The 27,664-nt window shown below is 44.5% G+C and overlaps 1 protein-coding gene across 1 annotated transcript in view; it reads right to left on the reverse strand.

Moving 5' to 3' along the window:
• Window positions 1–27,039, reverse strand: part of DDAH1 (dimethylarginine dimethylaminohydrolase 1) — a 144,744-nt gene extending 117,705 nt beyond the window's left edge. Inside the window, exon 1 of the mRNA XM_075067775.1 lies at window positions 26,653–27,039. The gene's annotated coding sequence lies outside the window, so the exon portion shown is untranslated. The remainder of the gene's footprint in view (window positions 1–26,652) is intronic.
• Window positions 27,040–27,664: the final 625 nt, after the last annotated feature.

Consider the following 27,664-nt stretch of genomic DNA (forward strand, 5'->3'; position numbering starts at 1 on the left):
ATCCTGTACACTGCACACATTCAAATCCTGAAAAGTTTCCTAGGGGACACTATCGGGTTGCCAGTTTTGGTTGGATGTATTCCTGGAGGTTTCATCACATGACATAATCTTTCAGTAAAGATTAATCTTTAATTACTGGAAACTCAGGACACTCCTGGAGGGTTGGCCACTCTAGGACACTGCTATGTATGCTGCTCAGGGTGGCACATGCCATGACAATGAGCTATGCTCTATTCATAGTTACATCCCAAAACAAAATCACGTTTAAGTCATTCAGGACTGGTATCTTACAGGTAATTTAGAGAAGTGTGTGACAGCCAGGTCAGAGCAGTCTCAATCAGGCTTTATTATTGCAGCTTGCTGTGCTTGCCCTAGGGACCTTGCCAGGAGCTACCATGTGATATAGTGAGAATTCCATTCAAGACCTTGCATCAAGGTCTCCTGTTGATGAGGTAGATGCTGTTCTTGGCTCTATGTTTCATGGAATGTGAGGTGAAGGTAGGAGGAGAGTGGGGAGTGGGATGTAGGAGGGGGTAGATTTCAGACAAGCTAACATCCTTGCTGTTGACTGCAGTTACTCTGACTGTGAGCAATGCAGATTGTGAAAAATCTCAGTTGTATGTGAAAAAAATTTTTATTTCTTCCTCCACAGAAAGGAATGGATTCAGCATATGCCAGACCTGCTGCTGCTGCTTCTTTTTTTTTTTTTTGACAACTTGTGGCCCACTGTTTATCAAATGGCATTCTGAATCATTTGCATCATCTTCTCTCTAGCTTAGGCTACATGTACATTGCACAGGACTGGCAGCAGTGTGTAGGGTATGCATAGCTACATGCTACAGTGAAAACCAGGCTGTATCCACATTGCAGTGCGGAGCTACATGCAGCAGTGAAAAGCTGCAGTAGGAGAGAAAAGGTTCCTTTCCCCACTGCCTCTCCCCTGCCAAAGCATTTTCTCGCTGTGGGGAAACGTTCCGCAGCAGGAAGCTGCTGGTCCAGAGCCTTTCCCTGCCACCTCCCCCCTGCAAGAGCCTTTCCCTTCTGCTGGAGAGGCAGTGGGACACTACACTGCTAAAAAGGCAGTGTAGACTTGGGAAGCACTGCTTGGGTGCGTAGAGAGCCATGTACATACTCCTAGGGCTCAGGGATGTCTTTACTCACCTGAGCAATGCCTCACCCTCTACACTGGTATTTATGCCTGTCCTAGGCTAGTGTGCAGTATAGATACTTTACACACTGACATAAAAAGAGTGCACAGTGCAGACGTACCTTTAAAAAGACCTTTCTATCACACTATGTGTAAGACCAAAAAGATGCATTATTAGAATCTTATGGAAACCAAGTTTAAAATTTCTCACCCATATCAGATGATGCATTTTACCAGGGAGGTAAATAACTAGTATTTATTCCTTCTCTACTGTACTATGTGTGAATTCAGACTTTCAAATGGACTTATTTAGTATTGTAGTTGAAAGTTTCTCTTGCAGCAAATGCTTTCATTACAAAGAGATGATAGTCTCTCCCCATTTGTTAAGGGTGTTGCTAGCATTCTGTTACAAACCACGTTTTGAACTCTCTGCTATCCCAAAATGGACAGATCTGCCCCAAAAAAGGACAGGTGTCTTGCTCTCAGCTGTGCTTTCTTTTGGAAGTAATCTGAGTGCGGAAAGCGGGAAGATCCTAGCCCAAGCAAGATTCTCTTTGTTCTGTTTCACTACAGCAGGTTCTATACCATCACTGGCAACACCCTGGACTAAGAAAGGTTGTGGCCAGAACACTCTGTGCTTCAGCAGTCTCCATACAGCATAACAACCCCTTCGACCTGTTAACAGTCTGCACAATTTAGAGCAGCCTTGAAGTTGTTCACAGTTGTGCCAGGGGCTGAATCATTCCATTCTCTGCCTCAGTGTTAGGGGCATGAAAGGTGGTGTAAAGTCACCTTTGTCTCCCCTCAGAGCTCCTGCATCACCTGAGAACTGAGCTCAGGGAGTTTATAAGATGTGACTGAAGTCTCAGATGATTTTTCCTTATGTAAAATTGTTTTAATTTCTGTCCTGAAACACTGTGTATCAAACTGGAGTTGACCTAGAAATGTCAAAATTGATTTCTTCTATTGTTACTGACAGCTGGTGCTCAAGTATTTCTGAGAAGATTGGGTGGTCAGCTTTTGTTATTTGATCTGGTTTTGGGGACCCTCAGACAGGTCCACGAGATCTCATTATCTATTTCAATTACAATTGAACTTATCACTTCCTCAGTGCATTAGTTTTAAAAACAGAATTCTCTTTATTTTTCAACAGAGAACATTGCAACAACAAGTCTTTGGAGGGCATTCATCCTCCAGCATTGGCTACGCATTTAACAGAACATTCATTAAATAGCACAACACAAAACACACCTTCCACTAGACTCCTTTACACCTGCCATACAATCCTCTCCAACCCACACTCCCTATCTCTTACTATTATTAACTATTACATATGGACACTAATGTCCCCAAACATAGCTTGTTAAATCTGTTCACACTGCACAGAAGTGCTATTTATTAATTATTATTAATTATTATTATTATTAATTTGTATTATGAGTGCCTAGAGGCCTGCCAAGATTGGGATTCCATTGTGCCTAGCGCTGGATAAACAGAACAACAGACAGTCCCTGTCCCAAAAAGCTTATAACCTAAATACACAAGAAAACGAGAGGTTATAGGAGGCAGAGGTTACCATACAGGTATAGTTTTAATCTAGCTAGCCTGGGGACCAATAGCAGTGAAGCCATGGTACATGGACTTCAGCATGAACTAGACACCTCAGTAAGTACCCTGGGTCCTGGATGGGCTGGGATAGCCCATGCTGAAGCCCAGGTTGTCACAGCTTCACTGCTTTGGTAGCCACACTAACTAGATTAAAGCTAGCTCAGTTTTATTTACACATGCTGCAGTCACACACCCCGATCACACTGTAGACATACCCTGTGAGGGAGGGAGCAGGAGTGGGGCTGGAGCAAACAGCCAATCAGCACAGAGGAGAGAATGTCCAGGAGTTCTGGATGACACAGTACAGGAGGTCAGGATGCTGGAATAGCTGTGACCACAGCCTATCTTCCAATTCACTCTTCACCGACAAGTTCACTACTTATGTTATATACACAACATACACCTCTCCTACCTCCATGTCACCTTCCCTATATAGCTGTCTCACTCCAGGCACTGGATGTTTTATAATAATTGTGGCAGCAGCATAGTCTAGTGGCTAGAGCACAAGCCTGAGACTCAGGAAATCTGGGCTCCGCTCCTGGCTCTGCAACTTGACCTTAGTCAAGTCCCTTTCCCTGTTTGCAACTCAGTTTCTCCATTTGTAACATTTGGATAATGATACTTTCCTTCTTGGTAAAACATTTTGAGATCAGTGGACAGAAAGTGCTCGAAGAGACATAAGCATGTTTTCATTTTAGCTCTCGGTTATCGCCAGTGATCATGCTTCCTGAGTAGAGGACATCTTATCCCCAACATCAGCTATGTAGCACCTAATATGCAAGCCTAGGGCCTGATTCTGATCTCATACCACTGTTGTACTCTTGTAATTTCATTGGCTTCAGTAGAATCAGTCCTAATTTGCACCAGTGTAAACAAGAGAAGGATCAAGCCTTTAGAGTCCTTGTATGAACTAACAAACTATATAGGGTTTCAGATGTTCCTAGCCCCCTGGGTTCGTGGTCAGACTGCCAAGGAATATAGGACTTAGTATGTCAAACAGCTCAGAGACTTGTCACAGAGATGGAAAGAGCACCCAGTGGCATAGAGATGGAGTTAGAGAAGTTAAAGTTGTTTGGGGTTTTTGAATGTCACATTTCTATACTTTCCAAAGTGTGTTTATTCATTATTTTAAAATTACAACTTTATTTTCATGTGTTTTCTTTTAAGATATTGATGTATATATTGCCTTAAAAAGACACTGTCAGCTTAGAAATCACACTTGTCTGAACTGATTTTTTGTTTTAAACAAATTGTAGTTATAAACAATATCTACAATGACTAAACCTGAAGGAAATTAGAGAAAAACATTTCTCATTTTTTCAGTTTATTTAGTGCATTTTAGAGATTCAGTTTCATTTTTTCCTATTTACAGTCACTTTCCTGTGTTTGTGTGAGTCTTTTGCACAGCAACAGAGGAGAGAAAAACATTGAAAACAAATAGGAAAATGTGATAGTAAACCATAAAAAATTGACAAAGGGATTCAGAGGCAGGTGAAGCTACTTGTATTTTTAAAAGGACTAGATTCCAAGCAGAGGTGTCCCTTTATCTCCAGTTTAATAAGGATATTTGGTGGGATGACTGGGAATTTAGACAGAACTTCATTTAAACCGTTTTGTGAAGTCAAATCAGTTTTGTCCTGCAAAAGTCTGATTCTGCTCCTCCTACTCACAGTGAGAAGGGTCTTTACTCCTTAAATTATCCAAACTTTTCAGAGTAAGTAAACCTGCTACAGTCCAGAATTTTTAAACACACTCCAATGCTCTTGCCATATGTAACAACTTCTGGGCTGTAGCTGGTAACCAAATTGCAGGCTGGAAGTTTTAGTTTGGGAAACCATTTAAAACGAGCACCCACATCGAGTGGTTGCTGGTAAGGCTCTTTGTCCAGTGAAAGAAGATTGCTCAGTCAGCTATGTGAAGGGCATAGACAGACTTTCCACAGGCTCCTAAGTGCCGTAACACATCTTTTGAGGGATGCTATGTTTATTGTGCCTGGAAAGTTTCTATCCAAGAGAGTTGCTAAGTAAGGAGGTGTAGCCAATGAAGAGTAACATGCAACAGTGTTGCTGTGTTCAATAATACTGGGGCATATTCAGTTAGGGTTATGAGTAAAGCGAACAGCTTCATTTCACCTTTGAAATGTTTGATGTAGTTTTAGAAAATATGTGGGCAAGCTTCACTTTGTTGCACTACTGATATCTTATCAGGTGGAGAATAAGAGGGGTGGGCTTGGATGTTTGTATGCAACAATGCAGAGGCCATAAACTAAGTCTTGGCAGTAGTTTTGACTCCACGAAGTCCTAAACTCCCATTAACATACATGTTAATAATCATCACAGTAAAAGCTTTATCACACTTTGAACAGTTGCTTTTCACGTAATCACAAATCTTTTCCCAATAATGGTCTCAAATGGGTAATTTTTTCTTGTAAGTTACATGTTGTGTATGAAAGCTTCTTCTATTTAATGAACTGCAAATAGCTACATTTGCATTACATTTCACTGTGTAAGATAAGCGTATTAATGTGCGTCAACTGTAAGGATCCTATCACAAAACCAGTTGCATAACTTCATGAAAGGAAACCAAAAATACCCAGTCTCCAAATCTGAACACAGAGCAGTGTCCATTGACTTCTTTATTTTGTATGTAGCTACACCATGTACATTGATCTTGGATTCTGGTTGGCTGCTGTTGATGGTACATTTTTTCTCTACATAACTACAGTTTCAGAAGTTTTAATACTACAATTATCTCTGGGCTAGATTATGATTAGCACCTGTGTAGCCACTAAGTGGAGTGTGAGAAAATAAGGAGTCGCTTCAACCACTCCCGCCCCCTTTTGCTGCCTGAAGGAAGGACAGCCCAGAATCACAGCCCTTGCACTTGATGGGTACATCAGAGGTCTGAATGGTATGAATGTGGGTTCCCTCTCCCTATGTGTGTGTGTGTGTGATGGGGGAAGGCAACATTTGACACCTCTCAAAGGGATATAGCAAATTGTTCTCATCCAAAACAATTGAAGAGCTCAAAGAGGCTTCCAGATGCTCCCCTGGCAACAGATTATGCCTTAAAGACACAGTTGACACCTTTATGATTTGGAGAAGGATGAGAACAACAAGCTGGAGAAGTCTCCTGATAGTGCTACGTTTTTTCTGGTTAGTAAAAACTAGTTTAAAGGACTGTGAGAAACTTCTGATGGATTTAGACATACTGAAGATTGGGCAGCATGTCAGATGGAATCCAACTTGGATGAGTGTATGGCAGGGCATACTAACACAATTATTTTAACTTGTATACTTACCCATATGGGCTTTAAACTTTCCAGATCTCCAAAGGGACAGAAATTCAGGAGTCATTATAGATACTCAGTGAAGACATCTCCCCCCGGGCATCAGCAGTTAAAGCAAATAGAGCACAGGTACATTCATAAAGGGATAATAAACAATAGTATCCCCATCATCTGAAATAGCATTACCAATTCTGGTGGCCTCACTGAGACATAGGACAGACTGAAGAAATCTGCAGAAGGGCAACCAAAATGACTAGATGTCTGTCTGAATTTACAGAGATAGGAGATTACAAATAGACTAACATTAAACAGCCTGGAAAGGAGAAGAGGGAGTTATGTATTCAGAATGAGGAAAGACTGAAAACTGATCACTGAAAACTATTCAGCCTCTCACCTTTATATCCTGTCCCATAAAACAACAAGTATACACTTGCTGAAATTAAAGGCATTAATTTTAGAATAAAGGAATTTACTTTATAGTTAATCTGGAAGTCACAGAATCAAAACACAGTGGCAAGATAATTTCACAAGCACTAACACCACTAGTGTTATGCAAGTTAAGACAATATGGACAATCAATCTCCTAAATAGAGAAAGAAGATGGGCCAGTGGTTGGAGAACTAGCCTAGGACTAAGACCCTGTCTACACTAGTAAGTTTCTGCACAGTAAAGCAGATTTCTACCTTGTTAACTCCTGAGGTGTACACACTGCCAAGCCACTTAATGTGCAGAAACCATGCAGTTGCAGCACTTTAAAAAAACCACCCCACAGAGAGGGGTACAGCTTTCTGCACCAGGGAAGACACCATGGTCGATTACAGCACTGCGATTGCCCGCTGGGAGGTGTCCCACAATGCCTGTTCTCGCTTCTTTGGTCATCGGTTCGAACTCTACTGCCTTGCCCTCAGGTGACCAACCATCATCCCCACCCCGTAAATTCCTTTAGAATTTTGAAAGTCCCCTTCCTGTTTGCTCGGTGACGCATGCTGTGGTCTCAGGACATCTTTCCAGGTGGCTATGCCTGCTCCATGCACCAGGCGATCCCCCACTGCAGCAATGCCGAGCTGCTGGACCTCATCAGCATTTGGGGAGAGGAGGCTGTCCAGTCCCAGCTGCGCTCCAGACAGAGGAATTATGATACCTATGGACAGATTTTACGATGCATGACAGAAAGGGGTCATGACTGGGACACATTGCAGTGCAGGGTCAAACTGAAGGAGCTGCAGAATGCCTACCACAAGGTGCGGAAGGCAAAATGCTGCCGTGGTGCTGTGCCCACAAGCTGCCGGTTCTACAAAGAGCTGGATGAAATACTTGGCAGCGACCCCACCTCCACTATGAAGACTGCTGTGGATACCTCGGTGGCTCACGTGCCAGTTGAAAGTGGACCAAGCCAGGAGGAGGAAGTCTTGGATGAAGATGTGGAGTGGGAGGGGGACCCAGAGGCAGAGGATAACTCGGAGGTCAGAGATGCAAGCAGCCAAGAGCTCTTTTCTACCGTGGAGGAGGATAGCCAGTCACAGCTGTCAGATGTTGGTGAAACACAAACAGGAGAGGAGGCCCCTGGTAAGTGGATATGATTTTGGGAAACACTGAGGTGAGTTGTTGGGGGCAGGAGGGTTGCAGAAAGCAGACTTGTCTCCCACTACATGCCTAGTCTGAGTGGTGGAACAGGCTGTTGATTGATTCCCTCACTTCAGGGGAACCTGTTTCTGATTTCCAGGAAAATCTCATGGAGATACTGGGCAATCCGTTGCCGCAGGTTCTTCAGTACAGCTGCTTTGTTTCTTGCCCCATTATCAGTGACTTTCCCACACCACTGTGCTGTCACGGGGATCATTGCTGCACATAGGCGAGCTGCTTAGGGGCCAGCGTGGAAGCCGCTGTCTTGGAGAAGACCCTCCCTTGATTCCCTGCTCACCCTCAGCAGCGAGATATCTTCCATAATGATCACATCCTGTGGGGGCAGGAATGATTATCAGGCCCCTGCTACAATGCTGACTCTCCCCAAGAGCCACATGCCCAGTGTACAGCATGGTCCAGGAAGAGTGATTTCCTCTGCCTCTGAGGCTACTCACCATTTTGGGGCTTTTGTGGCTCATATGTGCTTCCCTGGGGTCAGCCAGTTAGTGACAGGTGTGTGAGTACTGGCTGTGTTTTAAATCACTGAATCAGTGTTCTCTGTGTTGCAAACAATTCTGCTTCTGTAAAATGTTGCATTTAAACTTCACAGAGATGACTTTGGGAGCATCAGCTCAGGATTGAACAAAGACTGTGAATGGCTTGCCAACTACAGAACTAGTTTCTCCTCCCTTGGTTTTCACACCTCAACTGCTAGAACAGGGCCTCATCCTCCCTGATTGAACTAACCTCGTTATCTCTAGCTTGCTTGCTAGCATATATATACCTGCCCCTGGAAATTTCCACTACTTGCTTCTGATTAAGTGGGTATTCACCCATTAAAGCTCATGCTCCAAAATGTCTGTTAGTCTATAAGGTGCCACAGGATTCTCTGCTGCTTTTACAGATCCAGACTAACATGGCTACCCCTCTGATATTTGGGAGCATAGCCTCCCTCTTTGTTATCGGCAGCTGAATGGCTGCACAGAATTAGAAAATGGCCAAGAAGAACTAAGGAGGACTTTCTGCATGATGTTATGATGCAGTCTGCAGCCAAGAAACAGGAACTGAAGGAGTGGTGGGACAGCAAGAAGAGGGACCAAAAGAAGAATGCGGCAGGCCAGAATGAAGCCATGGAGCTGCTCTTAAACATTATGGAGTGCAAAGCGGACACACTCCAGGCGGTACTAGCACTGCAAACTGCAACCAGACCAGCCCTCCCCTGCAGCCGCAGTTGCAAAACTCTTTCCCATGCTGCTCCCCCCAGACACTGCCGACATACTGTTATCAACCTCCTGGCTCCAGTCTATACCCACGGCATTCCACTCCTCCCCCATCACAGTCCAGCACTGCAAACTCACAGTACCCACTGCAGTCAACATCCATCCCTCTGCAGTTTGGCCCTGCTGAAGCACAGTACCCGCTGCATTGTACTCCAAAGGAGAAGGTTGGCTATGATTCCTGGACATACACAAATCTTTAGTCATCCCATAGTTTTTTTTGGTTTGACTCTCTCCTCTGGTTGTTGTTTTTTTAATAAAAGAATTGTGTTGGTTTGAAAGCCATCTTTATTCTATTAATTGAAAGAAAAAGGAGCTGTGCAAAGCAACATTTAATTATGTTAAACCCACATATTGCATCATCTGCACCAAACACCTCTGAGCACTACAAGCACTGCACTCCTGAGTATAGCAACATATATTAGTGGCTTTCAGCTTCAAATTTCTGCCTCAAGGCATCCCTGATCTTTATGGCCCTGTGCTGCACCCCTCTAATAGCCCTGTTTTCTGGCTGTTCAAACTCAGCCTTCAGGCGATGAGCCTCTGTGGTCCAGCCCTGAGTGAAGCTTTCACCCTTCCCTTCCCAAATATTATGAAGCATACAGCATGCAGCTATAAGCATAGGGATATTGTCATCAGCCAGGTCCAGCTTCTCAAAGAGGCAGCACCGGCGGGCCTTTAAATGGCTAAAAGAACACTCCACAGTCATTCTGCACTTGCTCAGCCTGTTGTTGAACTGCTTCTTGCTGCTGTCAAGTTGCCCTGTGTATGGCTTCATAAACCATGGCATTAAGGGGTAGGTGGGGTCTCCCAGGATCACAGTGGGCATTTCTATTTCCCCTAGGGTGATTTTCTGGTCTGGGAAGAAAGTACCTGCTTGCAGCTTTCTGAACAGGCCAGTGTTCCGAAAGATGCATGCGTCAGGCAGCTTTCCGGACCAGCCTGCGTTAATGTTTGTGAAATGCCCATGGTGATTCACAAATGCCTGGAGAACCACTGAATTGGAATATGCGTGCCATCTATCATCTCTCCACAGTTAGGGAAGCCCATTTGTGCAAAGCCATCTACAATGTCATGCATGTTGCCCAGAGTCACGGTCTTTCAGAGCAGGATGGGATTAATGGCCCTGCAGACTTCTGTCAACACAAGTCCAACGGTAGACATTCCCACTCCGAATTGGTTAAAAACCGATTGGTAGAAGTCTGGAATAGCCAGTTTCCACAGTGCAATCGCCACACGCTTCTCTAATGGCAGGGCAGCTCTCAATCTTGTGTCCTTGCACCACAGGGCTGGGGCTAGCTCATCAAACAGCCCCATGAATGTGGCTTTTCTCATCCGAAAGTTCTGCAGCCACTGCTCATCATCCCAGACATGCATCATGATGTGATCCCACCACTCAGTGCTTTTTTCCTGAGCCCAAAAGCGGCATTCCACTGTGGTCAACACCTCTGTGAATGCCACAAGCAATCTCGTGTCATAGCTACTATGCCTGGTGAGATCAATGTCACACCCCTCTTGTCTTTGTAGTTTAAGGAATAACTCCACTCCCACTTGTGACGCGTTGATCAGAGCAAGCAGCATACTGGTCAACAGTTCGGGATCCATTCCTGCTGCTCAAAGAGGCAGGGCACGCAGTACACAAACGGTTGAAAGATGGTGCCAAATGCAGACAGAAGCACTGGGATTGCTGGGATGCGACTGAGGATGCCTCGCAACCTCCTCCACCTTCCCACAACTCTTAGTGGCAGAAGAGAAAGAGGTGCTCTGTGGGATAGCTGTCCAAAGTGCACCACTCGGAATACCGCTGCAAGTGCCGCAAGTGTGAACATGCTATTGTGCAGGCAGCTGACAGTGTGAACACACAACAGCGGTTTTCCTTCAACACTCTGAGTGGCACTGTAATTCCCAGCGCTGTAGTGTAGACATGCCCTAAAGAGATACAGGTTTAATTCCCTGCTCCACCACACTCTTCCTATGGGCAAGTCACTGACTCTTCGATGTGCATCATTTTCCTACCTGTAAAATGGGAATAATAGTATTTTCCCACCCCACAAAGATGTTGTGAGGAAACATACACTAAATATTGCTAGGTGTTCAGATACTGTGGTGATGGGGCCATATAAGTACCTTAAATAGATAGATGCTTTAGGGAATAAGTTAATTGTGGTGGTCAGGAACCAATCCATCAGATTCTAAAGTTCCGAATTGGCTAGAAATGTGCTGTTTGTGGGAGAAGGATTCACATGCCTCCTAAACACCCACATTGGTGGAATGCTAGGCTAGATAGAACAATGGTGTGATCTGACATAGCACATTCTACATTGAGGCAGAGTAATTTAGCAGCAAGAGGACAGCAATTTAGATGCTCAATTTGTACTGAGAGCACAGCTTATGTGTCAAACCCTCTCCCTCATGATCTAGGTGAAAACTTGCTTCTGAAAGCATTTTCCTTTCTGAAACCAAACATGAAAATGAAAACAGAAGAAACTTAGCACAAAAGAACTGTTTAAATAGCAGAGTTATTGAGAGTTAAAAAGTCAAAGATAAGGCTGACATACTTGTAGGCACCTGAGGGGCTGCCAAACTGCAAATGGTTTCACTGAGTGTATATATTAAACAACATCCAATTTGATCCTGCTCCCACTGAAGTGAATAGCAAAACTCCCATTAGATTTCAATGGTTCAGGCTCAGGCCCCTTCTGACAAGGAGGTAGATTAAAGACTTTTAAATGTTGTATTTGTTTATTTGTGCCACAATCAGTGTTGCTAACACTTCATTTTTTGTACATTTAGAAGATATTTAGTTATCTCAATTATTTAACAATGTGTAAAATTACAAACAAGTTCAATTACAATATGTTCCTCTTGCTTGCATAAACCTCTCTTCTTGGCCATATATATAATGAAAACCCTATTGAGTCAGTAATAAAATCCAGAAATCTTTCAAGTCTCAGAACAGAATGTTCAAATTTTGTAGCTCACTTCCTTTTCTAACCAGACAGCAGGGCTGCCAAGAGAATTTCTGGGCCTTCAGCCCCTTTTTATATTCTTTTAGAATATATATGTAAAATATAGCACTCTATCAGAGCTGCCAGGGAGCAGACACTGATTATTTTTAATCTAATTATGTATAAAGACAATTAAAAAAATAGAATACTCCTTGATTTTCATTCAAATGAGACAAATGCCTCAGACTCGAGCAGGGAAAATGATCATCTGCAGTTTTGTCAATAAATAAACGTTCACATGTCACTCCAGTGAAGGAATAATGCACTACCACACATTTCAGGACATGACTTCCAAGCACACAGCCCTAATTCACATATTGTCGAGCATGCAAAATGGGTATTTACACATGCCAGTACCTGATTTGCATGTGTAATAGCAGTGAGTGTGTGTGCAAGTTAGGTGAATGATTTGGCACATATTGTTTTTTGAAGACCATTTTCTTAGGGCTCATCCTGTGAGAACTTTAGTGCCCTCACCTCTCATTGAAGCCAATGAGTGATGAGGTGGTTGGCAAGTCACAGCATGGAGATTTTGATAGTAAATATATGAGTATTAATTGTATATTACACACGACACTTGAGATTCCTGTATGGTGGATTAATAGTCCTGGCACTATCTGCACAAAATGAAAATTCCACAACTGCACTTTTATTTCTCTTTGGTAGCACTGTCTGCTTTTGTATTTATACTGTAAATAGCCCATTAAAAAGAAGCGCAATAGATTTTGCATATGTTAGTACAACAATTACAGTACAGGAGCCGGCAACAGCCACGTGAAGGGAATGACAAACATTCAAAGAGGTTCATGTGGCATAAAGATACAAAACTAAGCTCAAATCAGAGAGTTTTCCCACACTCCAGTTAAGTGCATTACCAGCAGGCCACTGATGTACTTTATGTGATCACATGAAAACATCATTGTATATGGCATAATATAATGTATTCCTAAGGCATTTATCATAAGATATCTCTTACAGAGGTATTTAAACTGGTGTGTGTGTTCCACAAGGACCAATGAACATACAGTTTTTAAGGGGGCTATGAGATAACCTGGCAAGGAAACATAGGTATCAACATGGGAGGGGGGAGTTAACTCCATCCCTCTTAGAAATTTTACAGGAAAAACCAGGTAATCCTAAACCTAACCCACACCCTAAAATGGAAGGAACTCATGGATTTTTTCCAAGCTCTTTGCACTGCTCCTATGCTTAAATCTTTCCACATCAGTACAGTGATATAATGAGGCAGAATAGGGCACAGATAGCAATTACTGAAGGGTCCCTGGAATTTGAGAAAGCCCAAAAAGAAATATTTAGGAAGAAGAATCCTAGAGAGATAAAGTGAATGAAAACCAGCCAAACAAAAACCAGACAAATTGTAGGGATGGGAGGCCGGTTGGGGACAAAAAACACAAAAGGATAGATAAGCAAGCAGGCAAAAAGATGAGGGGACATGGTAAGAGGAATTCAAACAGAAACAATGGGTTGTGGGGAGGAAGAGAAGAGAAGGAAGGGGGGGGAGAGAAAGAGAGAGAAAGCAGGTAAGAACGGACTAAATGGAGGAGGAATGGAGAGCAAGAATGGTAAGAATGATGGAGTAAGAGATATGAAAAGATGTGTGACGTTCCTCCCTGTGCCTGCTGGCAGGTGCCTACTACCTTGCCTGGCTGAGGACTAATCCCGCACAGGTTTCCCACAGGCAGCTCCAAGTCGGTGGCAATTCGGCGGCGGGTGCTTCAGTCACTCCGGGTCTTCGGCTGCAATTCGGTGGTGGGTAATTGGGCACGGCGGGTTTTTCAGTTTTTGGCGGCAAAACTTGGGTTTTTCTTTTTTTTCCCTTTTTTTTCCTTTGCTGCTTCACAGTGGATGGCATCTTTTTCTATATGTTCACTCCCCGTGCTCTTAGAACCTGGCTGTGCCACTGCGCTTAATAGGGGTAGCTTCCTAGGAGCACAATATACTGCACATGCATTCAGTGTTAACAGAGGAACAGCCATACTGGGTCAGACCAATGGTCCATCTAGCCCAGTATCCTGTCTGCTGACAGTGGCCAATGCCAGGTGCTTCAGAGGGAACAAACAGAACAGGTATCACCAAGTTATCCATCCCCTGTTGCCCATTCCCAGCTTCTGGCAAACTGAGGCTAGAGACACTTCAGAGCATGGTTTTACATCCCTGCCCATCCTGGCTAATAGCCATTGATGGATCTATCCTCCATAAACTTATCTAGTTCTTTTTTGAACCTTGTTTTAGTCTTGGCCTTCAGAACATCCTCTGGCAAAGAGTTCCACAGGTTGATTGTGCATTGTGTGAAGAAATACTTCATTTTGTTTGTTTTCAATCTGTTGCCTATTAATTTCATTTGGTGACTCCTAGTTCTTGTCTTTTATGAGAAGGAGTAAATAACACTTCCTTATTCACTTTCTCAACACCAGTTGTGATTTTTTAGACCTCTGTCATATCTCCCCTTGGTAGTCTCTTTTCCAAGCTGAAAAGTCTCAGTCTGATTAATCTCTCCTCATATGGAAGCTGTTCCATACCCCTAATCATTTTTGTGTAGAGCTATTATTATTCGGCAGTAATTCAGGAACCAGAACATTCAAAATGCAAATGGCATCATCTTGAGAGTTTTACAAGTAAAATCCCTGCCATAAAGAGGACAGGGAATTAAGGAAGAGCAGACTCCAACAGGCAAATTCTTAGCCAGCCCTTCTTCTGAGTCCTAGAAATACTGTTGACCTGGGCTAATAAATTTCCCTAAGACATAGACATTCTCTTGGCCCTGATCCCAAGTTCACATAAGAAACCATTTCATAAGCTAAGTTCTTATTTATGGTTACTCAACTCCCATAGTATTTTATCCAAGGTGGCATTTTTAAAACCTCTACCACCACACACGCTACTGGATGAACTGTCTCTTTCTTTGCTTTATAGATTTGCAACTAATCTAGTAAAATCCCACAAATGTTGGGATGCTTCAGTGCCCTACAGTCAGACAAGAGCTGGCTGAGGAGAAAGCTCATTAGCATTGAAATGATGGTGACATGCAGACTAAGGCTGACAGTACATTCATTTGTTAAGTCTCTTGTCATTATGCCAGCTGTCCCTGAGGAACGGACTATGTACCAACTGCGCCGCCTTCAAAGTGTGTGATATTCAGGCAAGAGAAAATCTCTTGCCATAAAATCAAGAGAGAATCAATAGTCCCTGCCAGGTCACTACACTAGTGTTTCAACCTCTGGAGTCCATGTGCCAGTTTCCCTGATTCACTGCAGACTCTACATGCCTCTCTAGCAGCACAATTGGGTCGTAAAGGCAGAGGAATGGCACACAGGGGAATATCCATAGGATCAGAGGTGCCCCAGGGAAATTCTCTTTCTGGAATCAAGGAATTTCATTGTGGGCTTGATGATTGCTGTTTGTAAATGTTCATATGACTGAATTTTTTGTTTGACTCACTATTCACAAACAACAAGTACTAAAAGGGTCTGAATGGCCTGAATTGAAACTTGGTTTCTAATTTAGTTTTGCAACCAAGTTTTTCTATTATTCTGCCAGTTCTATTCCTAAACAGCATACCTCTAGCAGTGAGCTCAAGTAGGTGGCTTGTAACACCAGTGTACCTTGCCTCAGCGTGGAGACATGGTGTCTGCCTCAGTTTCCCTCTGCTAGCACCATGCTTTCACAATGCAATGCTCTGCAGTCTTCAGTTTTTCTGGTGCTCTGAGGTGGCTTGTAGTTGTGTAATCCCACGTTATGCCCTTTAACCAAACCTCTATACAACCTTTCACTTCCCAGGGATAACAATCCATCAATCCTACCTTGCCTCAGTAATTCTTTAACAGCCCTTCTCTGGACTCAGTAGTATTTCATCATCGCTTCCCTAGGACATAGCTTCCTTCAGCCTTTCCTAGCTGAATAGCCCTTTCTCCCTCTCAAGCAAGAGATTTCTGTACCACTTCTCTAGCTGACACTATAGGACTGCAGGGAAATCCAGTCCTTCTCATCATTCCAGACGCCACCTCCAAGAACATCATAAATGAAGCAGCTGTCTGCTTCGACCTCTATGTTTGTTTCACTGATCCCCAGGGCTACTGACCACAATGGCTGTCTTGCCTTTTAGGCCTTCACTCTGGCCCCTTCCTAGGCAGTCTCCCACCACTCCTTTCTAGACCTCCCCCAGGCCCATTAAGGCTCAGCTCCTTACAGTCTCTGTTCACAGGCCTCTTGACCTGGAGCGCTCCCAGATCAAGCCACAAACTTGTCTCATATGGTGGCATCAGCTTTTAAAGGGGCTTGTTACAAAGCCTATAGCAAAAGCTTGTTACAATGCCTATAGCAAAAGCTAATTGTATTAGTCAAGAGGGGGGTAGCATCCAAGAACAGGGACAAACCCTGGGAGCCAGATTCTGTGCTGTGTTTTTCAGGAAGTGCTCCACAAAAGGTGTAGTCTAGGGTTTGAAGTTAAGGGTGGCTTTATGACACGTTTGCACCTCCCTAATTCTGGGCTGATCCAGGAACTCATGACAGGCTGGCACAGCTGCCTACGCACTGCTCTAAAGCTCAGAATAGCTGCAGTGCAAAGCACTCCTGCCACTTCTTTTCCTGTCCTCAATTTGCCCATGGCATGCCCTGTGCTGAGGGCTGTGCTGAAGGGCAGCATAGGGCTACCTATAGCAGGCTTCCAACTGCCCTGAACTAGGGTACTCCCAGGAAACTGTTCTGGTTCCTTTATGCCACTCCAATTGGACACACTCACTCACCTGTAGTCCTAGCAGGTAAGAAAAGAAAATAATCTGCCTGAGACGCCTGCCTTTCCTCCTGTGCCGTGCTGACAGTTAAATGAAAAAGATCACAATCCAGAATAACTGGCTATATTTGACCACATATCTTACCAAGATCCAGGCTCTAACAGACTCTTATTTTCAGCATTCACTTTCCATCATCAGGAGCCTCTTCAGCTAGGTCAGGCAGGCAGCTTAGCCTCAATGACTGCTTTTAAGCATTACCTTAATGAGCCTGGGTAACTAAGCTTAACAAAACCCTTGCTCTGATTAATTAGATCAGCAAGGAGGCCCAGTGATTGTCCCTCAGTCCAGGGAAACTACAGAGAAGAAGTGGGTAGGACAGGGCTAGGGACAGAGGAAGGAATGGCATCCCACTCACCCATTCTTCAAGAGCTCTCTAGAAAATCCACACACAGATTCTAAATCACATTTACATGGATGTAAATCAGAAGCAATTCCATTGATTTCAACTGAGTAACTCAGAATAATGCCTGTATAATTGAAATGAGAATCTGGCCCCCAGTTAAGATCTTGATCAAGGTTCAGAACTAATCCTTACAAATCCCCTTGGATGGTCCTGGCTCGCTGAGCAACATTGCCAGTTGCCTATACATATCCCCAGTACTGTTTACACAGATGACAGAGGTTTGCCCTGAATGCTTTTGACTTGAGAGTGTTCTCCTGTCAAATGCTGAGAGACCTACCCACTCAGTCACATCCACATTTGGTCCTGCATAGACATTAATTCTGGTGCTCTTTTCTCAACTGGCAAACGCTTTAACAATGTTGGCTCTCAGTTTTTAAGAAAATGCTGATAATATTTTAACTACTCAACTTTGGAGATGAGGCTCACGGCATTTAGCCTGTAGTAAGGGGCAGTGTGGAGGACCAGAGGTGATGGTTGATATTCCCCTTCCTTTCCTTCCAGCTTCAGAGTGCCAGCTCCTCAGGACAAGCAGCTCAGTAGCAACCCTGTGCTCTCTCAAGCACAGGGGCTGTTATTCTCAATGCCTCTGACACAGGCCATGCAAGGTAGGGGAGAATTCTTCCTTCCTTCCCTAACCTCGCTAGCCACAATCTAGCTCTTTATTTTGTAAATATTTCAGGCCTCAAATGTAGGATTTGGGTTTCTAAAGGAAGCTTTTACACCAGCTAATATTAATAGAAGCACTTCCATGATTTTTTTAAATGTCAGTGGAACACTTTTATTTTTTTAAACATTCCTCTGGTGCTCGCAAGCCAAACACTGCGGCCTTGTGCTAGTGCATAGAACTGACTATGAACAGATCAGTCTAGCTTCTCTGTCAAGCTGAGTGAAGTCACAGCATAAATAAGTAAAAGTATGTTTGTACATTAAACATTCCCCATTTTCAGCGTGAATAATCTAAAGTGTTATTAGTAACACAAACAAGAGGCATTTTAATCGAGGATTTATATCTTGACAATGTACTAGTAAAAGCTGATAGGTACATCCTGAAAATGCAAACTCCTCCTGCTCTGAGGCTACTCAGAGACAAACCTAAGGTTATGTCTGGTTAATTTTCCAAATAAAGAGTTACAAGTGACAGAATTGGAGACATAGCTGAAACTCTCCTACCAAACCTTGCAGTGCAAAATTCAGCAAATCTCTGCTAATCTGGAAAATCTGCCTCTCACTTTAGAGTAAAATCTGGAAAATCTGTCTCAGAGCTTTAACCTGGAAAATCTTCCTCTCACCTCTCTCTGTGGGCCCCTGAAATGGTATGGATTCTTTTGATTTTGCTGTCAATCCTTTTTATAGCTTCCTTCCCCAGCACTGGATTTTTCATCCATTGAGAAAGGTGCAATAATTAAATAGGGACCAATTCCCCTCTACGTATGAAAAACCTGCACATGGAAGCCAAATACAACAGTTAATTATGTTATAATCATTGTGGTTCTTCAAGATGTTGTTGTCCCACTCCAAGTATGCATGCACCTCACGTGTAAGAGACTGTACTGTTTTGAATAGCAGTCTCCATCAGGGCCACATCTGCATTGTGAGGACAGTGGTGAGTCGACCGCTGCTGCTCCTCCGTCGACTCCACTTCCGCCTCTCGCCGCGATGGAGTTCCGGAGTTGATGGCAGAGCGATTGGGATCAATTTTATTGTGTCTATACTAGACACGATAAATCGATTCCCAATAGAGCGATCACTACCCACCAATCCAGTGGGTAGTGTAGACATACCCTTTGTCTCAGACCAGAACACTTAAACAAGATTCCCCCTTTGTGAGGTCTCATCTTGTTCAGTCATTTCCAAAACACAGACTCTTTTAGCCCTAAGCCCTGCCATTTATTCAGGAGTCTGACAGACCTCCTTGGGATCTGCGTTGGTTCAGGCTAGTTTCCTCTCCTGGGCTGAGGAATCACACAGCTCTCCTTGGAGTCTGCGTTCATTCAGGTTCGCTGGAGCCTTACACCAGCTTCTCCCCAGCTGGCCTCCCTTGTAACTCAGTACTTTCCTTCCTGGGCTGAGAGAGGTCAGCAGTTCCTCCCCTGCTGTTGTCTTCCCTGTTATGAGTAGGGGTCTACTTAAATCATGGAGCAATCACACATTTTACATGGGCTGGTCATGGCATAAATAGCAAATTTCACGGCTGTGTTACACATGGATGAAATTTGCTAAATGCCATGATCAGTTCACGAAAAATATGTGATTTCTCTCAACTTTTTTCAAACTGAGGGCCCTGATCCAAAAGGAGGGTGCAAGTCCATTGCAGGGGGTCGTGGTATTGTCACCCTTACTTCTGTGCTGGTGATGGTGGTGGTGCTGCCTGAACCTGGGAAGTGGGACAGCAGCGGTTGCTGGCTAGGCACCCAGCTCTGAAGGCAACACCGCTGCCAGCAGCGGTAGAGAAGTAAGGGTGGCAATACCATGATATAGGCCACACAGCTTGAATAGGATCCACACAGACATGTTTAAAGAACTGTGAGTTTGAACGTGTTTAGTTTCTGGTGAATTCTCCATCTGGGAGAAAGACTGTGGCTTCCCCATCCAGGGAGAAGCCAGAAACCCACCCTTTTAACCCATGTCTCAGGAAATCAACAAAAAGCAAAGGGGCATCCACGTGGATGGCTCTTTTTTCCAATCTGTTTTCATGCCCCACTGGGACCATGCTTCCATGATCTAGTCCTGCTGTCTGTGTAAGGTGTGAGCTATACATTTTAGAAGGGAAAGCTGCACAGTTTAATATAGCCTGCAACTGTCTTAGTTTCTTTGTTGTTTAATGAGGGGTTAGAAGGAGGAAATTAGCTCCCCCTCCAGTTCCATAGAACTGGTAACCCATGATGCCCTGGAGAGGAGTCAGTGGAAAGCTGTCATATCAAGACATTGTTACCCTTGGCTATGCTAGCCATGTATCTAAAAGCCAAACTCCCCCTGCAGATGTGGAGGGCAGCATGGGGCACATAGATACCCAATATATCAGAAAATACAGGCACAGACTACAGGAGAGCTGACAGGCTTGAGCCCAGCTAAAAGACACAATAAGTTGATAGTCAGGGAATGGAAAGTACAGATAGGAAACGCTGCACACAGGAATTCTGCATTAACTGCGCAAATCCAGGGAGTAAAATCTGAACCCACTTAAATTTTGCATGTTGAGGCCTTCCTGCTACTCCACGGCTGTGCCTGTACGTTGCTATGCTTAAATTGCCTCACTGGATTGGCACCTCCTATGAGTCACTGAGATGAGACATTGACCCTGGAAGAGCTGATTTTGTGCAGAAGGAACCAGCGGCCTGGCAGGAGCAGCAGAAGAGGCCCCATCTATGTAAGTCAACATGAAAAAAGGAAAGGCTGGGGGAGAAAGAACTGAAACAGGGCAAAGGAAACCAACGAAGAGGGAACACATAGAAGGGGATGGGTAAAGGAAAATGAGAATGGGAAAGAGGAAATTAAAAACAGTACAAAAAGATTTGGGTTCGGGTTTTAATCGGAACCTTCCCAAAAGTTCACATAATTATAACCGTTTGATGTTCTCCTTTCCAATTCTGGGTATGTACTTTCAATGGAACCAGCAACACCTAGGGGAATATCTGTTCATAGCCCCAAAATCCCCGAAAATAGTCTTGAAAGACTGAAATCTTTAGGTAGGGAGATACACCCTTCCATTAGTTTCCTTTTTGGTTCTGTGGTTCCTGTGACGTGTCATTCCATATTATTTATGAAAATATGCTTATGATATGAATATGACATAACTGAGATATACTTTATGCCAGTGTAGAAGGGCTCGGCCAAGGCTCGGCCCTCAGTGGGGCATCCCACCACCTCGCACTAGTTCGCTCTGGACCCAAACCCTGGGTCAGGGCTGGCCAGTAAACAAACAGTCAGGAGCTCGGGGCCCTTAGGCAGGGGCTGAGCCAATAGTCCAACATGAGCCCTGACCCTCGGTCAGGGTGGGGCAGCAAACACACAGTCTGGAGCTCAGGCCCTTAAGCAGGGGCTGAGCCACTAGCCCAATATGAGCCCAGGCCCTCAGTCAGGGCAGGGCAGCAAACACACAGTCTGGAGCTCAGGGTTCTGAGTGCCTGGTGCGAGGGGGAGATTGCCACCTGTGAGTTGGGTGGCAGGGGGGATGCAGGCCAGGGCCCTAGCAGTGGCAGAAAACTTGCTGCTGCATCAGTGGGGCTTCTGATCACAACACACTGACATTGGTTCTGGCCCTGTTCCAGCCAGGCCAGGCTCGGCTGCCCCTGGGCTACTTCCAGACTCCCCCTCGTAAGGTACCTGGTTTAGCTGGCGTCCTTGGCGGTTTCCAGCACCATCGGTTCCTCCGGGTAGCTGGCAAGGGGTAGGCGCGGCTGCTCCTCAGGGTAGCTGGCGAGGGGTAGGCTCATCTGGCCCAGCCAGTCCTCATGTTGGCTGTGGCCTGCTGGTGTTCCCCAACCTGGAGCTAGGCCACAGGCATCTGACCTCTCTGGCGGCTGGCTTTCAACTGAGCTTTGCAGCAGGGCTTTTCTACTTCCTGTCCTGCGCCATGACCTCTGAGGGGCGGGTGCAGGACCCACTGACTCCACCCACGTTGGTGCTAGGGGAGGCTCATCCCTCAGCAGGGCTGTGGGGTATCCCACTGCCTCCCTACAGCCAGACGGCTCATGTGAGATATCATTGGAAAGGTTATGATTTACTGAATGTGATTATCCAATTTGTATGGCTGTATCATTTCTGTATCTGAAGTTACGAATATTGACTATGTATCTGTATTTCAACTATGTGGCTTGGTTTGACACCCACTGCTAACCCTTCAGGTGCAATAATGGAAATGCCAGACAGGGCAGATGGCCCATCAGCAAAGACAATGGACTGTGAAAAACTTGGCCTTCCTGTGGATGCTCCATACTGGCCCTGACTCATGGACACTGTAATCCTACATAGTCAGGTGCGTCTATTACCTGAGATTTCTTGTAACTTTCCACTGTAAGGGAAGCGGGGGGGGGGGGGTCCAAACTAGGGAAACAAGGATTCCTGCCTTATGCAAATCCTATTTAAGGGTAGGGAGTGAGGTAATCAAGGTCATTAGTTCTCCCCTGCTACCCCACACAAGATGACTGCTGGAAACAACTAAGACTGAACTGGGGGAAAGAACTGGCCCCAAGCTGGTGGCCTGTGAAGAAGATTATTAGAACCATATTTAGGGTGAGAACTTACATGTAACCAGTTTCTTTTGTGTATTAAGCTTAGTTTGCATGCTCTGTTTTATTTTCTTAGTAATTTGTCTTGTTCTGTCTGCTACCTCCTTAACCACTTAAAATACACAAGTTATAGATAATAAATTTATTTCTGGTTTACAATATAACCCAGTTTATGTGATTTCTAACTGGGATGGGGGGGTGTTACGTGCCTGAGTGCTCTGCAAGGACGAGGCCCACACACACAGTGAGTTATTTGGCTTTAATGAAGGTAAAGTGACATATCTGCAACGGGCACCCTGGGCGTTGCTGTCACTTAGGCGGGGCACCCAGCACCGAAGCTCAGCTCGGCCTGGGTCGGAGTCCAAAGGCGGACCGGGAGCATACAGCTATATATACACAATACAAAAGCAACTCATACATATGCAAAAAGGGACTTCCCACAGGCTATGTCTGCCCTTTGGCCTAAGGCCATACAAACTGGTTTAAACCAGTTAAAAGCAAATTATAACTGGCATGCTGTGTCCTACAATGACCAGCCACTTAGCAAGCAGGGGCTTTTCACAAGGCCGCCGAGAAAGCGGAGACACCCTAGCTAGGCCGTGACACAGTCTTCCGTAGTCCCCTACAGGGGGATACTTGTGCGTACCCTCCTCCACATTGAGGGAAGAGGCAAATTTCATATTATTTTGGGTTTGTACTCCAAGGGTGGGTGGATATCTGGGTACTGTGGAAAGTTCCTTAAGATGAGTCTTCCCTGAGCTGATCTGCAGCTGGGTGTGGCCCTGCCTGTGTGTGCGTTAGAGGAGGTTTAAAGAGCCCGGCTCAGCAAGACAGGTTAAAGGGGGCCCAGGCTGGCAGAAGAGGTAGACTCAGTGATATCTCAGGACATCAGATGGCTTCCCAAGGGGTCCAACCCGTCACAGTTCCATTGGAACCCTTTCCCCTGAAGAAATGAAAGTTCAGAATCTAGGCTCCTAAAGCACAGGTGCTAGGGAAATGCAAAGAGAGGTGGCCTCTGAAATTAATGTTATATATACCCAGTAAATATATATAAACACGAGTATAATCAGTTGTCCCAAATGCTTACTTTGTACTAAGGAGGGTATAGAATCATATAAGCGTAGGACTGGACGGGATGGCTATAGCTCATCTAGTCCTGACCCCTGCACTCAGGACAGGACTAAGTAATAACTAAGTAATAACATCCTGACAGGTATTTGTCTTACCTGTTCTTAAAAACCTTCCAGTGATGGAGATTCCACAACCTCCCTAGGCAATTTGTTCCAATACTTAACTACCCTGACAGTTAGGAAGTTTTTCCTAATATCCAACCTAAACCTCCCTTTCTGCAATTTAAGCCCATTGCCTCCTGTCTTATTCTCAGAGGCTAAGAAGAATAATTTTTCATCCTCTTCCTTATAACAACATTTTATATACTTGAAAACTATTATCATGCCCCCTCCCCTGGCCATTATTGGAGGTTTTTAGGAACAGGTTAGACAAATACCTGTCAGGGATGGTCTAGATAATATTTAGAACTGCCTCAGTGCAGGAGACTGGACAAGATGATCTATTGAGGTCCCTTCCAGTTCTACATTTCTATGATTCTATTATTTATCCTGGATAAAATTGTGTCAGAGATTCAACCAGTCACAGGTTCAAAAGGAATTACAGATCTTCATATTAAAACATCTGAGGAGAATCATACACCTGCAAAATAAGAAAACTTGGAATACCGGATAGCTCAGAGAGCTGGAAACAGGATAAGAAACTTTTCACCTCCAGGTCACCAACTCAATTTTGCCAAGTCAATAGGGGTAGAAATGGTTAATGGAACCACCTAATGGTTATTGGTTGTTCATGTGAATTAGTTGGTGGTCTCAGGCCAATTATTAATGGGTAGGTATGCAAATAAGAATGCTTATAATCACAAATAGCACTAATTGGTGACCTATTGTCAATATTGGTAGACAGTCAACGAGTTGAATGAGAATAAAGAATTAATTACCCTTGCAACCCTGTTTTTAGGTCAAGTTTTCAGGCAATTGATGGGTAAGGGCAGAGAAGAGAAGGGAAGGGAAGGATTGCTTGCTACCACTCATGCTCCGGTAATATCTAATCTGTGAAGAGAAGGCCTGGAGCTGCCAACCCATCACCTTTCATGAGCCACAAAAACATCATAGAAAACCCCCCAACAAATCTATGTCACTTGAATGAAATTGCAGCAAGGGAGATTTAGATTAGAATGAAAAGAAAATGGTGAAAAGAGTAAAAGGATGAAACACCACATTAACCCTTTAGTGGCTGCATTCAGGTGCAGGCTCTGATCCGTGGCAGAACGCATACACTATACTCATATAAATTACAACACTTCAGAGTATTTGGTGCTGCTAATCTAATCTATCAACATCACTAAAGCACACATCTGGGACAGCTGCTCACCTGCTTTTTTCCCCCAGCAATGTATCAGACACATGCACTGGCACACAAGGAAATGTAAATCCTTAAGAAAGAGAGAGAATGATCTATTCTTTTAGATTGCACACCTGCCTTGTCTTCTCAGCTCTCCTAAACTCCTCCAGGCACTGCCAGATTACAAGATCAGCTGCGTTTTTCCTTTCCCTTATGGAACCCGGAGCAAAATGACTTCACAGATGAAAACAAAAACAAATACATAAAGTTGTGATTCTGTTATTCTAACCAAACCGCAGAAAAACATTGGCCCAGAACCAAGATCCCTCAAGGGCTGTGGGAAAATTTGGCCCCAGATCCAAACTTTGCACTGGTTCCCATCTCTGTAATGGGTCAAAACAAAATCATCATCCAAATCCCTCATCCCACCCAAACTCTGAGGACTGTGAGATTCAAATGTGAACTTCATGGCTTGGGTCCATCTCTAAAACAATGTAAAACAAACGCAGCTGTTCCGTCCTATCCCTAACTTAATGTGTTTTTCATGCCAGGATGAATTGATGATATTCATTCTTGAGGCACAATGGTCATCAGTAAACTCTCACACGGAGGAAACCACCCCCCCCAAGCCCCTCCCCCAGGCTCAGAAGGGAAGGATTGAAAACGTGCCCACAGATTCTCCAGTGACCTGTATTTTTGGTATGCAGGTCAAAGACCTCCGATTTTCTCTTTCTAAAAGGAGTTTGGTGGCTGCTGCTGAGGCTGCATCATCCCCATCATCGGATGGATGACGAAGCTCACAAGACTTTCACCAAATATGGAACTGAGCTGGAAACATCCTAAGTTTGTGCTGAAGCTGGAAATAAGACTCTGGCAACAGACTCTCTTCTCTCTCCCTCATTGCAGAGCCTCAGCAATGGGCTGAGCAGGGGCTAGTGCAGCCCATTCCCTTCCAGCATGGGGAAGCAGCACCTCCACAGCAGTGACAGCTCTGGGGGCAGCTGCTGCTGAGACTAGCTTCAGTGCAATGACAGCCACACAAATGCCTCTTTCTGTCTTCTTTTCATACTCTCTACATTCCCACACTGGCACCATATGAAACATAACTGAAACAGGGAGTCCATGAAAGAACCTTTAAAGCAGAAATGCTTCCAGTAAAATACTTCCATTGAGCTGAGTCTCTTCCACCAAGAGAAGTTGGTCCAATAAAAGATATTACCTCACCCACCTTGTCTCTCTCATAATTGTAAAGGCACTTTCAGAGGGGGTTGGGTGGGGGAGAATTATTTTATGCTTAAATTATTCCCTTATGCCACCATTTCGGGTCAACAGATGGTTTCCTCATGTTACTTTATTTATCCAGGGTGATGGTGGTAGGGTGTTGATGGGGAGGCGGGAAAATGGTCTCCAGAAGAATCAACAAAGATGGACTTTATCCATCAACCCTGGTCTATTCCTTTGGGGAGGGGGGGAAGGGCAGGGGGGAGGGGTGGCTGGAGCCAGTTAGGAAAGATACATGCTTGAGAAGTAAAACAAAACCACATATGTTTTGGATACTCCACTGTAGGGTTCAGGCTGCAGCTCCAAACCTCTGCTGAAGACAGTGGCCCTATTATATTGGCCCCTTTCTTGTGTCACCTTCACCTCCCTGGCAGCAGAGTCCCCCCCACAGCGCTCAATCTAAAGCCAAGTCTAGGAGCAGGCGCTCCCAAGACAACAACAAACTCCCTTTTCTGTGGCTCCAGCAAGGTCCAACAAAGCTGCCTATTATTCCCACTGTATTTTAAGAAAAACCCCAAACACACACACATCCCCCAGCCCCCTAAACAGATTTAGCAACACTTACCCTGAAACATGTACATAGTCCCCCAACCAGTCACCATGAAATGATCCTCTCTGTAACCCTTTCAGTGGAGGAAAGGAGCAGGCGACAAGACGTCTGGGCTTCTCTCCTCCTAGTAGCCGGACCGGTGCTGCTTTCCCTCCCTAACCACCTATGTGCTAGGAGCAGCACACAGAGACACATACTGTTTGGAAATGCTAGGCAGACAGGTTAATCATATCCCCCCCCTCCTCTGCCCATCTCCTCCCTCGCTACTTCTTCCCCACCATCTCTGGTTTCCAAGGGCATTGGAGGTTTTTGTCAAGATTCTGCTCCACTGTGGGTCTGCTCTTCCACCTTCAGTCATTGAAGGCAACAAAAAACAAACTTGTGTTAGGAACCGTAATCTGTTTGCAAAGAAAAAAAATCCTTGGAATGGGGATTTATTGTAACGCTGTTGGGTAGCAGACTAAACTACTTTCTTTTTTCAATAAATGAGCAAGCTACAGTTGGCTCCTCCACTGTAATTTCTACTAAATCATGATAGACAGATTGCACGAAAAACAGGAATTCCAAAGAATTTCCTGCCCTGGGAACAGAAGTTAAGTCTATATTTAACACCATTTGAAGCTGTCAAGAATGCTTTGTGGTTGGATAACAGAGCAGAAAAATGTGAAAAATGCAGGCTACTGCTATACCAAATATGGAAATATTGTTACGTCTGGTGTCTGAATCACCATCTGGAAATACTTATAGACATGAAACCTAAAAAAATGCCACAGCAGAAGCTAGGAACTTCTGCCCTCCCCCTCATCCTAAATTTTTAGCTTCATGGAGGAATCCCTAAGTGAGTCTAATCATACTGAGGATTACTAAAAACTTTGGTGATAAACACAACTGCAGAGGGATGTATGTGCTGCAGGGCCTGGGATTTTCTCCTAATTTGTTCCTGGCCTAAACACTAGACATCTAAAGCACTCAAGGGTTTATCTCTGAAATAACAACCCCAATAACAAATGACTGGATTAATGTAAAT

Source organism: Chelonoidis abingdonii, chromosome 7 (assembly GCF_003597395.2).
Source record: "Chelonoidis abingdonii isolate Lonesome George chromosome 7, CheloAbing_2.0, whole genome shotgun sequence".
Lineage (NCBI taxonomy): Eukaryota > Metazoa > Chordata > Testudines > Testudinidae > Chelonoidis > Chelonoidis abingdonii.